Genomic DNA, 14,179 nt, shown 5'->3' on the forward strand with positions numbered 1-14,179 from the left:
TCCTCAGGGTAGGTTTGGAATCTTCCCTTGTGGACCCTGCCGTACCTAGACAAGATGGACCGGACGACATTGTCGTCCACGTCCATCTCAACGTACTTGACAGTGACCAGCTTCAGGCCGAATGATGATACACGGCAACCTGGAAGCCGGTCTAAAACTGGCTCAAACTTTCGAGCTAGTGCGACCGATTTGAACGTCATGTCAAATCGGCCGCCAGGTAGAGGTTGCAAGGCCTCAAGGTGATTGGCCGGGATAATCCCGACCCCCTTGAGCGCCTTGAAAACATCACTTGACGTCTCCTTGCCCCCAAAACTAAGTTCGAGGGCTCGGAGACGCCTGGCTTCGCTACCGTTTGACGGCATGCTAAGCCGAGAAAGAAAAAAGGAAAGGAAAAATCCGACTGGGATTTCTTTCACAAAAATAAGAAATACCGTTACAAGCTTGTAACGGTATTGACTATATTAAATATATACAACGAAGAGTGAGTCACAACTGCTGACTCACTCAACAAGAAGATAAATCACAGGTAGCAACTGCCTACCTGTGATAAAGAAAGAAAAATGAACGCGGAGGCCAGGCCCCGCAGACCCGAAATTCCCCACCGGTGTAGTGCAGAGAACCCCGAGCCTACAGGCCCGCAATACCCGCGCTACGGCCCGCTCCCCGCTGCCGACCCACCACCTAGTGTAACGGCGGTAGTCGGCTGCGTAACGGGTCACAAGCCGCAGCACAAGCACACGGGTCCCAACCCCGCAAACGCTAAAGAAAGGAGAAAATTCCCCCAACAAAGGACTTCACGGGGCTATGCACACGCACAGCCCCACCCAAATGAATAGGGCCGTGCACGCTGCCACGGCCTAAACAAAGAAACACGTAGAAACGAATGGGCCGTGCACGCTGCCACGGCCCAAACAATAGACGTGTACAAATGAATAGGCTGGCGTGTACAGCACTGCGTACACAGCCAGCAACGAAAAACCAACACGAAAAACACCCAAAATATCACCAAAAATGAAACAAAAATCTGTAAAAACTAGACCTACTTGGTCTATAAACTAAGACGAAAACGTAGATACAAAAATTATCGACTAACGCGATCTAAAAACTCGATTTTCTTCGAAGACAACCCGGAGCTCCGGGGAGGCGTGGCTGTCTGAAAAGAACAGATACTACACATGATCTTAGCCAAAAGGCCGAGAAGCGATAACGATTAATATTAAAACAATAGCGCGGAAAGGGATTATTCGTCTTGAAATACTGTTTGCTATTGTTCTTCTTATTATTTATTTTTGCCTTTTTTTGTTTCCTGGTGTGAAAACAAAAAAAAGACTCCTGCGCGTCCACCGCAACTCAACGAAACCCGGGGAGAGAGAGATGAGCAAGAAATCTCCGGCTTTCTCAGATTAACAGAGACATATACATTCTTAAAAATATTTCTATCATGCATTTTCATACACCTCGATCATATTTCACCAAAAATCTTGTTGAAAAAATTAATCCAGACAAAAAATGGGATCAATGCATCAGTGAGCGAGAGCGTCGGCACTAAATGCCGTACGTACGATGTACCGGGACAAGCATATCAATAGATGGCGCCCTTCAACACTCCCGGTCATCGCGCCTCGGCGTTTCCCATCTGGGTATTTCTCAGGCCCTGCCAATGGGTCCCACATTAGGGGCGGGGAAATACTTCAGTTTGTCAGTAAGCTCCGTGGCCGAGTGGTTAGAGAGCACATGTAGAAAGTAATAGACCGTGGGTTCGAGTCCCAGCCTGCCGCTTTCCTTTAATTGCTTGGTTATTGTTTTGTTTTGTTATTTTTTCACTTACTTATTTCCCCTTTTTGTAATAATTACTATTTTATTTCATTGATTTATTGTTTATTTCGTCATGAAGTTATAAGAAGAAAATTCGAAAGAAAAGAAAACATTCGTCATACCGTTTTCATTTGCGCTTATAATACTTATGTATCAATATCAATGCGGTCCCGCGGGGAGTTAATTGAAGAGAGAAAGAAAGAAAAGAAACAAACGGGAAACAAATGTCAACGCACCATTATTTGTCCATTTTTGTAACCTTTGGTGAATAAGTCATTCACATTCTACATGAGGCAACATTTAAGACAATACATATACATACATGTATGGCTAATGTACTCAGCCGGCCGGCCGGTCACATACGCAGTGCGTAAAATTTTGCATACTGCTTAAGTTAAAGGACACAGTGGGAATTCTATCTGGAACAGTGTTCTATTGTTTATAAAAAAAATTAGAGAAATTGATTTCGGCTATGAGTGAAGGTAGAGGTGGAGTTAGACAGGCAGCGACAAATCTCTTTTTTGAAGGTTGTGGTGGCTCTGAAAAGAGCCTTTTGGGTTTGTGGATGCAAAGTAAGTTCTTTTCTTTACTTTGACACTTTGGCGGTCTTCTTGGGCAGAAGAACTTGCTGGATGTTGGGAAGGACACCACCCTGCGCGATGGTAACTCCGCTCATCAACTTGTTCAACTCCTCGTCGTTGCGTATAGCAAGCTGCAGATGGCGGGGATTAATTCTCGTCTTCTTGTTGTCTCGTGCAGCGTTTCCGGCCAGTTCCAAGATCTCCGCGGTAAGGTACTCCATCACTGCCGCAAGGTAGACCGGTGCACCGGCACCGACACGCTGGGCGTAGTTGCCCTTACGCAGAAATCTGTGAACACGACCCACGGGGAACTGGAGTCCCGCCCTGGAGGACCTGCTCTTGGCCTTGCTTCTTGCTTTGCCGCTCTTTCCTCGCCCAGTCATCTTGACAGTATAGTGACAGAAGATGAATGTACTCTGCAGTAAAGGTGGTGTGTGAATGAACCCACTTGGAAAACACAACACTAGTTATAGCGTTCTGGTGGATTGGCTGAAGCGTGCCAAGTAGCCAATCACGCGACACGGGCGTGCCCGTCGCACGGTTGGGTGCACCGCATCCATTTTGGACGCGGGGGACGAGGGAACAAAAAATTACAACTGTGTCATCGTCGTTCAAAGTAATGGAATCACTAGATAAAACACAGAAACATGCAACATTCTTACCTCCATTTTAAGACGTTTTATTGTTATTCCGCCGAAGAAGTCCCATGATCTTTCGACCAGCCTCCGCACAATGGCAGTGATTCGTTGCTCTCACGCGGCGGTTAAAACTGGCCTCGGTTTCTTGCTAGATATTTGTAACATCCCACAGACGAAATCCTAATTTATTTTTTAATAGTAACCCACTCAACAAAATGCAAGCACTCGTCCGGAGATTGAAAGAAATGACCAATTGACAAAGGCTGTGGCATAAATTAAATTATGTGTTTACGACGACGACAAGACTCAGGGATTAACTTTAATCGCATTACCTCCCCTCGCCTCACGAAGGGTAAAAGAATATTTAAAAAATAAAGAGAGAGAGTGAAAGGGACACAACAGAATAAAAAAAGGTTAGTTGTAAAACCTAAGAAATGGGCTGATCGGGCGAACTGAGCTGACTGGCAAATCTCTTTTTGGAAACTGTGTTGGCTCTGAAAAGAGCCGTTTGGTTTTGAAGCCTTCAAAATTTCTATTTTGAAGTCGTGTACTTGGTGACGGCCTTGGTGCCTTCGCTGACTGCATGCTTAGCAAGCTCCCCGGGAAGAAGTAGGCGTACTGCTGTCTGCACTTCACGGCTTGTGATGGTGGACTTCTTGTTGTAGAGAGCGAGGCGAGAAGATTCGCTGGCGATGCGCTCAAACACGTCGTTGACAAAGCTGTTCATGATGCTCATTGCCTTGCTCGAGATTCCGGTGTCGGGGTGCACCTGTTTCATCACTTTGTAGATGTAGATGCCGTAGCTCTCCTTGCGACGCCGGTGCCTCTTTTTGTTTGCGCTAACCGGACCCTTAGTATTTCCGGCCTTCTTCTGACCTTTTCCGCTAACTTTGGGAGCCATATTGGAGGACTTGGAATGTATCGGATCGTGAGATCGAATGAAAGACCAGCACGTCTTGGCCGGCTTTTATTGTGCACAGCTTGGATTCTGACCACCCATGCATCGTCCACTTTCCCGCCAGTGACCGCTTACCCATGCGTGAAGAAAGCGGTATGCGTGCATAGTTATACAATGCACGCACGGCACGACCCCCCCCCCCTCCCCGGCAAGGGTATTTTTAGCCTTTTTCTCAGACTGACACGTGTATAAGTGTCCTTCTTAAATATTATTGTCTACTGAATTTCTGGGAAATAATAAAGTCATCTCCAGCGGAGGGCGAATTAATATGTCGTAGTGCACCAATACTTCTTTAAATGTTGTTTCCCCCTTATGCACCATCCATTTATAATGAATCATACAATGTAACGCAAAACCGACGAAAATAAGAGAACGAGTACCTGTAATTGTCAAAACAGATAGGAAATATATATCATTATTACCATGCCCATAACAATTCAATTTTGCCTGGAACACGTTTCGGATGAGGCATACGTATAGAACCCAAAAAGTGGAATGTATTTGGACAGAATATCAACAATAATAATTCGGAAAAAAATCAACGGCCCTTTATTCTTTATTTGAAGGAAAACTCAGGGATTGGACTTAATCTCTCTTTGAAGAAGTAGTGGCTCTGAAAAGAGCCGTTAGTTTTATTTCTTTTTGCGCACACAACGTGCTCAAGCTCGTTCACCCCGAATTCGGCGGGCCAACTGGATGTCCTTGGGCATGATGGTGACCCTCTTGGCGTGAATGGCGCACAGGTTGGTGTCTTCGAAGAGGCCGACGAGGTAAGCTTCGCTCGCTTCTTGCAATGCCATGACGGCAGAACTCTGGAATCGCAGTTCAGTTTTGAAATCCTGTGCAATTTCACGCACAAGTCTCTGGAATGGCAGCTTTCGGATCAGCAGTTCGGTGCTCTTCTGGTAGCGGCGAATCTCACGGAGGGCGACGGTTCCCGGTCGGTACCGATGGGGTTTCTTGACACCGCCAGTCGCCGGTGCGCTCTTGCGGGCCGCCTTGGTGGCCAACTGCTTCCTGGGGGCTTTCCCCCCGGTGCTCTTTCTTGCCGTCTGCTTGGTGCGCGCCATGGTCAAGGGTATGGTTTGATGAACGGTGATCACAACTGAGTGCAGATTGAGCGAACGGACCCCGCCTCTTAAGGCCGGCGCATAGCATCCTAGGTTGGAAGCCTAACAATGGGCTATCTTCCGATTGGGTGCTTCGGGGGCCAAGCGGAGACGCTTCAGTGATCACGATTTCCGTACGTTGAAAAAGTATAGACGTTAAATTTCAATCGAAAATGCTGCTTTTCCGAGCCTATAGTATTATGAGCCCTCGGCAACAGAATCCATTTGGGATCGTTGAGACTACAATATTTCTCCCACCCCCTACTTGGGATTAATTGAACCCCAATAAACACCCCCTCCCCCACCCCCTAAAAGAAAAGTGACAAACATACGGATTTCCCTGGCTGCTGTTTATGTTTGTTTTGTAATAAAGACAATAATCACACACACCCATTCGCGAACAAAATGTCACGGATCCCTCTATACGTTCCCCGCTATATCCTGAGACGAGCACCCAGTAATTATTACTTCATGGACTTTGACAAAAAAATGGAGACCAGACATGTTTTACAGTGGAAATAGGGAGGGGAAAAGCAACTCTAAGAACACACATGACAAGGACAAGTGAAATCGAGTAAAATCAAGATTCAATCTCTTTTTTGAAATAGTGGTGGCTCTGAAAAGAGCCGTTCGGTTTGATTTTTGGATATGGTGTCTAGCCGCCGAAGCCGTACAGCGTGCGTCCCTGTCTCTTCAGCGCATACACCACGTCCATTGCAGTGACAGTCTTCCTCTTGGCGTGCTCGCAGTAGGTGACTGCATCGCGGATAACGTTCTCCAGGAAAACCTTGAGGACTCCGCGGGTTTCTTCGTAGATGAGCCCGGAGATACGCTTGACTCCTCCGCGGCGGGCCAGCCGACGAATGGCTGGTTTAGTGATTCCCTGGATGTTATCTCGGAGAACCTTGCGGTGTCGCTTGGCACCCCCTTTGCCTAGTCCCTTTCCTCCTTTGCCACGGCCAGACATGTTTGTGTCTCCTCAGTCGGTTGTAGATGATTCAATGGCCATCCCAGCCCCGGCGAGGCAACTTATAGGACATGCGCGGACGCGATATGAGCATGCGAAGCCATCAACTGTTACGGCGCCCTCTGGCGACCAATCGTGGCAGGAGCACTCATCCTGGGAAACAAACAAATCAGAAGCAAAACAAGGGGGAAAAGGGATAACAAATAAGAAAAGGAAGAAGATGCCTAGAAACATATTGCAACGAGACTCAAACAATACATTTATAACCAGACACAGAGGGGTCGTGGCCAAGCCTTTTTTTTTTTTTTTTTTTTTTTTACACCTTGAACGGAAATCAATGGAAACGCCAACATCATAATTTAACAAGACTTTACACACTTACTAATATTTACCGTAATTCAATGTGAAAGCCCTGTCACCAAAACGTCAAAAGAAAACGAACCTTTAACGACGGGGCACCGTAGTCAGAACCTGTTTTTGTATTAATTGATGTTCCCCGAAGGGAGTGGGCCGAATCCCGGATGTACTGCTATACCGGGCCAACCCGTGGCCGGGACGAGGCAAGCCTCTATTCCACGGCCCAAATCCAAAAATCAGTTTAATATACTGGCTGTTCAATGAACAGCGTTTCAGATATTAAGCTGAAAAGAACAGATACTAATTTTTTGGTTTCGGGATCCTCCTAAAGAAGATCCCAGGATAGGGTAGTCACACTACACCTTAGTAAGTGAGGCTACGAGCCTCCCTACCCTTTTACCTACTATCAAGAACAAACAGACACTTGACAAAGACAAGACATGCAGTCTGTGTAGCCACGCTACCCACGCATTACCATGGTAGGGTACGACCCTAACTGACTGGCAGGAAAATATACAAACAGAAAACTATACCATGAAACTTCCGGACTCAACAACGCTCATGCGAGCAAACATACAATAAAAAGGACCTAAAGGGTCCTAACCAACAGAGCGAAAACGCTCACAGGTCCGACCTAAGGAACCGAAACGGTCCTTAAACAACAAAAGCCAGCAAAAAGCCAAGCTTAGTAAAAAAGGCCTAAGGGGCCCCAAAACCAGGAGCAAAGAAACTCCCACAAAAAGGGGACCTAAAGGGTCCCAAAAAACAAGGAGCAAAAGGCTCCCACAAAAAAGGACCTAAGGGGCCCGAGATAAACAAGGAGCGAAAGTCCTAAGGCTGTAATAGTGCAAAAAAACAAAATCACAACCTAAAGACAAGTTGGTCGTCTCTGATGAAACATACCGCTCCCCGCACGCACCAGATGGTGCGGAACTTGGCCCGGTCCAGCCGGACGAAGTCTAAACGAATGCGGTTCTTGACCGCAGCCTTGACACGGTGAAGCACGTGGTCGGCATCCGGCCGTGAGCCATCATACAATGTCTCACAGCGCGAACACCAAACCAACCACTTCACCGTGCTAATCAAATACCAGACCAGAAGAGAGTCTGGCCTGGTCTCTAGCCCTGACCCATACAAAACGCAGGAGCGGGTCAGGGAAAAATAGCGGGCTAGGGCTTTACCACCAATGTGTTCGACCCATGCCCACAAAATGTAAACAAAAGGGCAGTCCCAGAAAACGTGGCCCAGTGACTCGGGAGCGGCACAGCCAACCCGAGGACACTGGCCGTCACCAATGCCCCAATGGCCTAAACGTTGGGAAGTTTTCAAGGCCCCCCATATCACCCTCCAATTCAAGTCGCGCAAGCGGTTACTCAAATTGGAGGAGTGACACAATTTAAAAAGATGAAGAAAATCATCGCACCTAACCGCCGGACACTGGACCGGCTGCTGACCTGACAACAGGTCATACAGTTGTCGGACCGTAATTGGCCCCCAGTCAATATCCGGCGAAATTGTAGATACAAGCAGGACCAGCCTGCAAAAATGGCGATAAAACCCAGTGGGTTGGAGGGCGTGTGGGGTATCATTCCTCCAGATGTTACGGGGGAGAACCCCAAGGAGTGACGAGGCCGCCCAGTACAGAGAAAAAAATCTCCAAGGAGGACCATCGTCACTCAACAAAACCTTAAACCCACTGACAAAGAAAGCGTCACATTTGTGACGAATATTGGTGACCCCAAGGCCACCATTAGCTAAAGTCTGGACAAGGACTGACCTTTTTACAAGTTCAGTCTTGCCAGACCAAATAAACGAAAAAATGGCCCGGTTAATAACCCTCTCTACCGAAACCGGCAGAGGATAAACCGGGGCCAAGAAAAACAACGGAGTTAAAATCAAGGTGTTGACCAGCAACACCTTGCCTAAAAGAGAGAGCATTCTCCCTTTCCACATGTCCAAAGTGGACTGCAGATTGGGGATCCGCTCTCTCCAATTCATAGGGCCCATGTCCCCACCGCCAACCCAGACACCGTTGATTTTAATCGGGTCTCTGGTCCACTGGATAGGGACCTCGTCGGGAAGGCAGTCGGGCCATGAGCCAAAAACCAAGCCTTTCGACTTGGCGAAGTTAAGGCGAGACCCGCTCGCACGAGAAAATGCATCGATGATGCCAAACAACCGCCTCACCGATCTGAAATCCCGAACTATGCAGGTTGTATCGTCTGCGTACTGCAGAACCCTGCATTCGAGGCCACTGGCCCCAGGGATTGTCAGACCGGCAAGACGGCTATCTTTAATGACAGTCTGAGCAAAAGGCTCGATAAAAAGCACGTATAAAAGAGGGGAGAGGGGGCAACCCTGCCTCACTCCCCTCGTGACTAAAAAGGGTTCTGAAAGAGAACCATTAGTTAAAACGGCACTGGATATGTTTGTGTACAACAGCTCTATCCAGTGCCTAAAATTAGGTCCAAAACCAAAACGGTCGAGGACCTTAAAAAGAAAATCCCAATTGACCCTGTCAAAGGCCTTCTGCTGGTCTAGGGAAATAACAAGGCAGTCAAGGTTCTTCCCATCCACGAATGCTACCAGATCCCGAAGGAGTCTGATATTATCATGGATGGACCTCCCCTTGACGCCACAAGTTTGAAACTGACCGACAATGTCGGGCAACACCCGACCAAGGCGGAGGCACAAGGCCTTCGACAGGATCTTGTAGTCAACATTGAGAAGGGATATAGGACGCTTGTTCCTAGGATCAAGCGGATCCCCACCCTTCTCTAAAAGTGTGATGATTCCCAATCGCTGGGAATCACCTAGACTATTAAAAGAAAAGGCACAACGGAAGACCCCGAGAAGGTCGGGACCGACCAAATCCCAGAACTTCACGTAGAATTCCTTGGGCAGGCCGTCCCCACCAGGAGTCTTACCGTTGGCCATACTACGTAGAGCCACATCGAGCTCAGGCAGCCCAAGTGGGCTGTCCAAGTCAATGCGGCTAGCTTCGTCCAAAACATTGGACAGAGAGTCCAGAAACGGAGACTGCGATTCAACCTCCACAGGCTCGGCCGAAAACAAATCGAGATAAAAATCTCTATAAACTGTCGAGATTTCTTCCGGAGAGGAAACAATGTCCCCTCCAGGACTATAAACGGAAGAAATAGTTTTCTTCCGAGCCTGAGAGGTCTCGAGCTGGTAAAAATACCTGGACGGCTTCTCCCCTTCCTCGAGGTCACGAACCCGCGCGCGGATCCGAGCCCCCTCCGCTTCAAAGTCGTCCAGTTTAGCAAGCTCGTTTCTAATTTCCTCGTGCCGAGCAAGAACCTCAGGGTTACATTGCCCGGAATTGAGGGCGGAAACGACTGAGCGCAGGGCAGCCACAAGTGACTCCCTGCGCCGTCGTCTATTTCTTACCAACCGGCAAGAAAAGGAAATAATAAATCGCTTAATGCGGGACTTGACGTCCTCCCACCAGAGGAGTTCGTTTCCGTACCCCTCCTTGAGAGTCCGCCAGCCCGCATAAGCCTTTCTGAAATCCGTTTGAAAGCCAGCGTCGGCCAGGACGGAAACATTACATTTCCAAAAACCCCGACCGGCGCCGGCAATCTCCGGGAAATTAAATTTCAAATCAACACAGTCATGGTCACTGAAATAGCATGGCGAATGCCCGCAAGACACGACACCCACCGAACTGGATGTGTAAATACGATCCAGCCGGCTAGTGATCGTGTTTGCCGCATTTCGCCATGTAAAAGAATGCGTGGACGGGTTGAAAGACCGCCAGCAGTCCTTAAAAGAAAAGTCGGAAATGAGGTGACCGAGCTCCGCGGCGCCGATCCCACAAGATGTGGAATCTGAACCACGGCGGTCAAGCTCTAAATCCAGGACACAGTTGAAGTCTCCTGTTAAAATAACAGGACAACTACCCGTCAAGAAAAAAGACAACTCCGTGAAGAAGAGACGACGCGACCTGGGGTCAGTCGGGGCATAAACTGTGCACAATCGCACACCCTTTCCTCCCCCCGGACCGCGCAAAATTCCAGAAACGATCCTTCCATCAGAATCGATGGAAAGATCAGAAAATTCAAAAGGACTTTTGGCAGGCAGAAGGATGACGGTCCCGCAGGAAGAAGATGTGCCAAAACTGGCAAAAATCTTCCCCCTCCACTCCGCCTGCCAAGAAACTAAATCGTCATTGCCAGAAATATGACACTCCTGAAGACAGGAAATATCATACTCCCGACAAAGACTAAAAACGCGTCTCCTCTTCACGGGGTCACGCATTCCATTGACGTTCAATGAAAGCAAATTGACCATGGTGTGCTGAAGTGAACATATTACTCGGGTGGATCACCTTTCGGTTTACCACCCGAGTCTAGAGTGGCAGCGGGGGGAGAACTACTGTCCCCCACCCGCTTGTCCGTATCCGGGCCCTGGGGCTCGGACCGGCTAGTTTGTGTGTCCCCCAAAGGTGTTGTGCGGGGGACAGCACTAGTTTTGGATGAGCTTGTAGGCTCATCCACTTTCATCTCAGACTCAGATGAGTCTGAGAGACATTTCCCCGAGATTTTTTTGGGGACTGCACCCGAAGAGGGAGAATCGGAGCCAGAAGAGGGATGACGAGCCCTCTTCTTCATCTTCCTCTTCCCTCTAACGGGTAAAAAACCCACCGCCCTATCTATTGCAGCCGCCTGGCAGTCAATGGCGTCGCAAGACACCACGGGCTTGGTGTTAATACCCGTGCAGTCTGCGCAGCCGGCCACATGAAAGGGCATAGCCCTCGAAATCCCACGGTCGCAATGGAAACATTCCCACGCGACCGGAGACTTCAGAGGGCCTATCTGCCTCGAGCATTGAATGCACGATGCTCGAGGCAATTCAAAATTCGAAGACTCGGAACTCTCCGAGTCTGACAAATCAGACCCGGGAGTTACAGCTGGGTTGGACTTCTCCGCCGCCGCCACGTCCAAAACGGGCGTGGACTCGGGGGAAGACGGAGAAGACTCCAACCCACTAGATTTGGCAGGAGAGGATTCCGCTCCAACAGATGGTACCGGAGCAGACTTCCCCTGCACTACTACATCAGCCCACCGTTTGGTGGGCTGAACTTTCCTGGCGAAGGATTTGGGACACAGCTTAAAGCCATGCCCCTCCTCCTCGCACAAAGTACAAACCACCCTGTTGGGGCATTCCCCAGAAGGGTGGCCTACAAGCAAACATTTGTAGCACCTTACGGTACTACATTTGTTTGCCGAGTGTGTCGGGTCCCCGCACCGGGCGCACGTCCGGGTTTGGCCGGAGTGGCCGACCCAGGCGTTGCGGTTCCCAATGCGGAGAACCGACGGTATAGATTTGACACCCGACATTAAGTACTGTCGGGTGCCAGTGAATACGGCAGGTTCCTCAGGGTAGGTTTGGAATCTTCCCTTGTGGACCCTGCCGTACCTAGACAAGATGGACCGGACGACATTGTCGTCCACGTCCATCTCAACGTACTTGACAGTGACCAGCTTCAGGCCGAATGATGAAACACGGCAACCTGGAAGCCGGTCTAAAACTGGCTCAAACTTTCGAGCTAGTGCGACCGATTTGAACGTCATGTCAAATCGGCCGCCAGGTAGGGGTTGCAAGGCCTCAAGGTGAGTGGCCGGGATAATCCCGACCCCCTTGAGGGCCTTGAACACATCACTTGACGTCTCCTTGCCCCCAAAACTAAGTTCGAGGGCTCGGAGACGCCTGGCTTCGCTAGCGTTTGACGGCATGCTAAGCCGAGAAAGAAAAAGGAAAGGAAAAATCCGACTTGGATTTCCTTCACAAAAAAATAAAAAATACCGTTACAAGCTTGTAACGGTATTGACTATATTAAATATATACAACGAAGAGTGAGTCACAACTGCTGACTCACTCAACAAGAAGATAAATCACAGGTAGCAACTGCCTACCTGTGATTAAGAAAGAAAAATGAACGCGGAGGCCAGGCCCCGCAGACCCGAAATTCCCCACCGGTGTAGTGCAGAGAACCCCGAGCCTACAGGCCCGCAATACCCGCGCTACGGCTCGCTCCCCGCTGCCGACCCACCACCTAGTGTAACGGCGGTAGCCGGCTGCGTAACGGGTCACAAGCCGCAGCACAAGCACACGGGTCCCAACCCCGCAAACACTAAAGAAAGGAAAAAATTCCCCCAACAAAGGACTTCACGGGGCTATGCACACGCACAGCCCCACCCAAATGAATAGGGCCGTGCACGCTGCCACGGCCTAAACAAAGAAACACGTAGAAACGAATGGGCCGTGCACGCTGCCACGGCCCAAACAATAGACGTGTACAAATGAATAGGCTGGCGTGTACAGCACTGCGTACACAGCCAGCAACGAAAAACCAACACGAAAAACACCCAAAATATCACCAAAAATGAAACAAAAATCTGTAAAAACTAGACCTACTTGGTCTATAAACTAAGACGAAAAGGTAGATACAAAAATTATCGACTAACGCGATCTAAAAACTTGATTTTCTTCGAAGACAACCCGGAGCTCCGGGGAGGCGTGGCTGTCTGAAAAGAACAGATACTACACATGATCTTAGCCAAAAGGCCGAGAAGCGATAACGATTAATATTAAAACAATAGCGCGGAAAGGGATTATTCGTCTTGAAATACTGTTTGCTATTGTTCTTCTTATTATTTATTTTTGCCTTTTTTTGTTTCCTGGTGTGAAAACAAAAAAAAGACTCCTGCGCGTCCACCGCAACTCAACGAAACCCGGGGAGAGAGAGATGAGCAAGAAATCTCCGGCTTTCTCAGATTAACAGAGACATATACATTCTTAAAAATATTTCTATCATGCATTTTCATACACCTCGATCATATTTCACCAAAAATCTTGTTGAAAAAATTAATCCAGACAAAAAATGGGATCAATGCATCAGTGAGCGAGAGCGTCGGCACTAAATGCCGTACGTACGATGTACCGGGACAAGCATATCAATAGATGGCGCCCTTCAACACTCCCGGTCATCGCGCCTCGGCGTTTCCCATCTGGGTATTTCTCAGGCCCTGCCAATGGGTCCCACATTAGGGGCGGGGAAATACTTCAGTTTGTCAGTAAGCTCCGTGGCCGAGTGGTTAGAGAGCACATGTAGAAAGTAATAGACCGTGGGTTCGAGTCCCAGCCTGCCGCTTTCCTTTAATTGCTTGGTTATTGTTTTGTTTTGTTATTTTTTCACTTACTTATTTCCCCTTTTTGTAATAATTACTATTTTATTTCATTGATTTATTGTTTATTTCGTCATGAAGTTATAAGAAGAAAATTCGAAAGAAAAGAAAACATTCGTCATACCGTTTTCATTTGCGCTTATAATACTTATGTATCAATATCAATGCGGTCCCGCGGGGAGTTAATTGAAGAGAGAAAGAAAGAAAAGAAACAAACGGGAAACAAATGTCAACGCACCATTATTTGTCCATTTTTGTAACCTTTGGTGAATAAGTCATTCACATTCTACATGAGGCAACATTTAAGACAATACATATACATACATGTATGGCTAATGTACTCAGCCGGCCGGCCGGTCACATACGCAGTGCGTAAAATTTTGCATAATGCTTAAGTTAAAGGACACAGTGGGAATTCTATCTGGAACAGTGTTCTATTGTTTATAAAAAAAATTAGAGAAATTGATTTCGGCTATGAGTGAAGGTAGAGGTGGAGTTAGACAGGCAGCGACAAATCTCTTTTTTGAAGGTTGTGGTGGCTCT

The 14,179-nt window shown here is 48.2% G+C and overlaps 3 non-coding genes across 3 annotated transcripts; all 3 read right to left on the minus strand.

Moving 5' to 3' along the window:
* Positions 1–1,008: 1,008 nt before the first annotated feature.
* On the minus strand, positions 1,009–1,205 carry LOC119733538. Its single transcript, XR_005271898.1, has one exon. It is a non-coding gene; the product is annotated as a U2 spliceosomal RNA (small nuclear RNA).
* A 5,363-nt stretch (positions 1,206–6,568) lies between these two features.
* On the minus strand, positions 6,569–6,761 carry LOC119733477. Its single transcript, XR_005271847.1, has one exon. It is a non-coding gene; the product is annotated as a U2 spliceosomal RNA (small nuclear RNA).
* A 6,070-nt stretch (positions 6,762–12,831) lies between these two features.
* Positions 12,832–13,028, minus strand: LOC119733548. The gene has a single exon (XR_005271902.1). It is a non-coding gene; the product is annotated as a U2 spliceosomal RNA (small nuclear RNA).
* Between the last annotated feature and the right edge of the window lie 1,151 nt (positions 13,029–14,179).

Source organism: Patiria miniata, unplaced genomic scaffold (assembly GCF_015706575.1).
Source record: "Patiria miniata isolate m_02_andy unplaced genomic scaffold, ASM1570657v1 HiC_scaffold_25, whole genome shotgun sequence".
In the NCBI taxonomy this organism is placed as follows: domain Eukaryota; kingdom Metazoa; phylum Echinodermata; class Asteroidea; order Valvatida; family Asterinidae; genus Patiria; species Patiria miniata.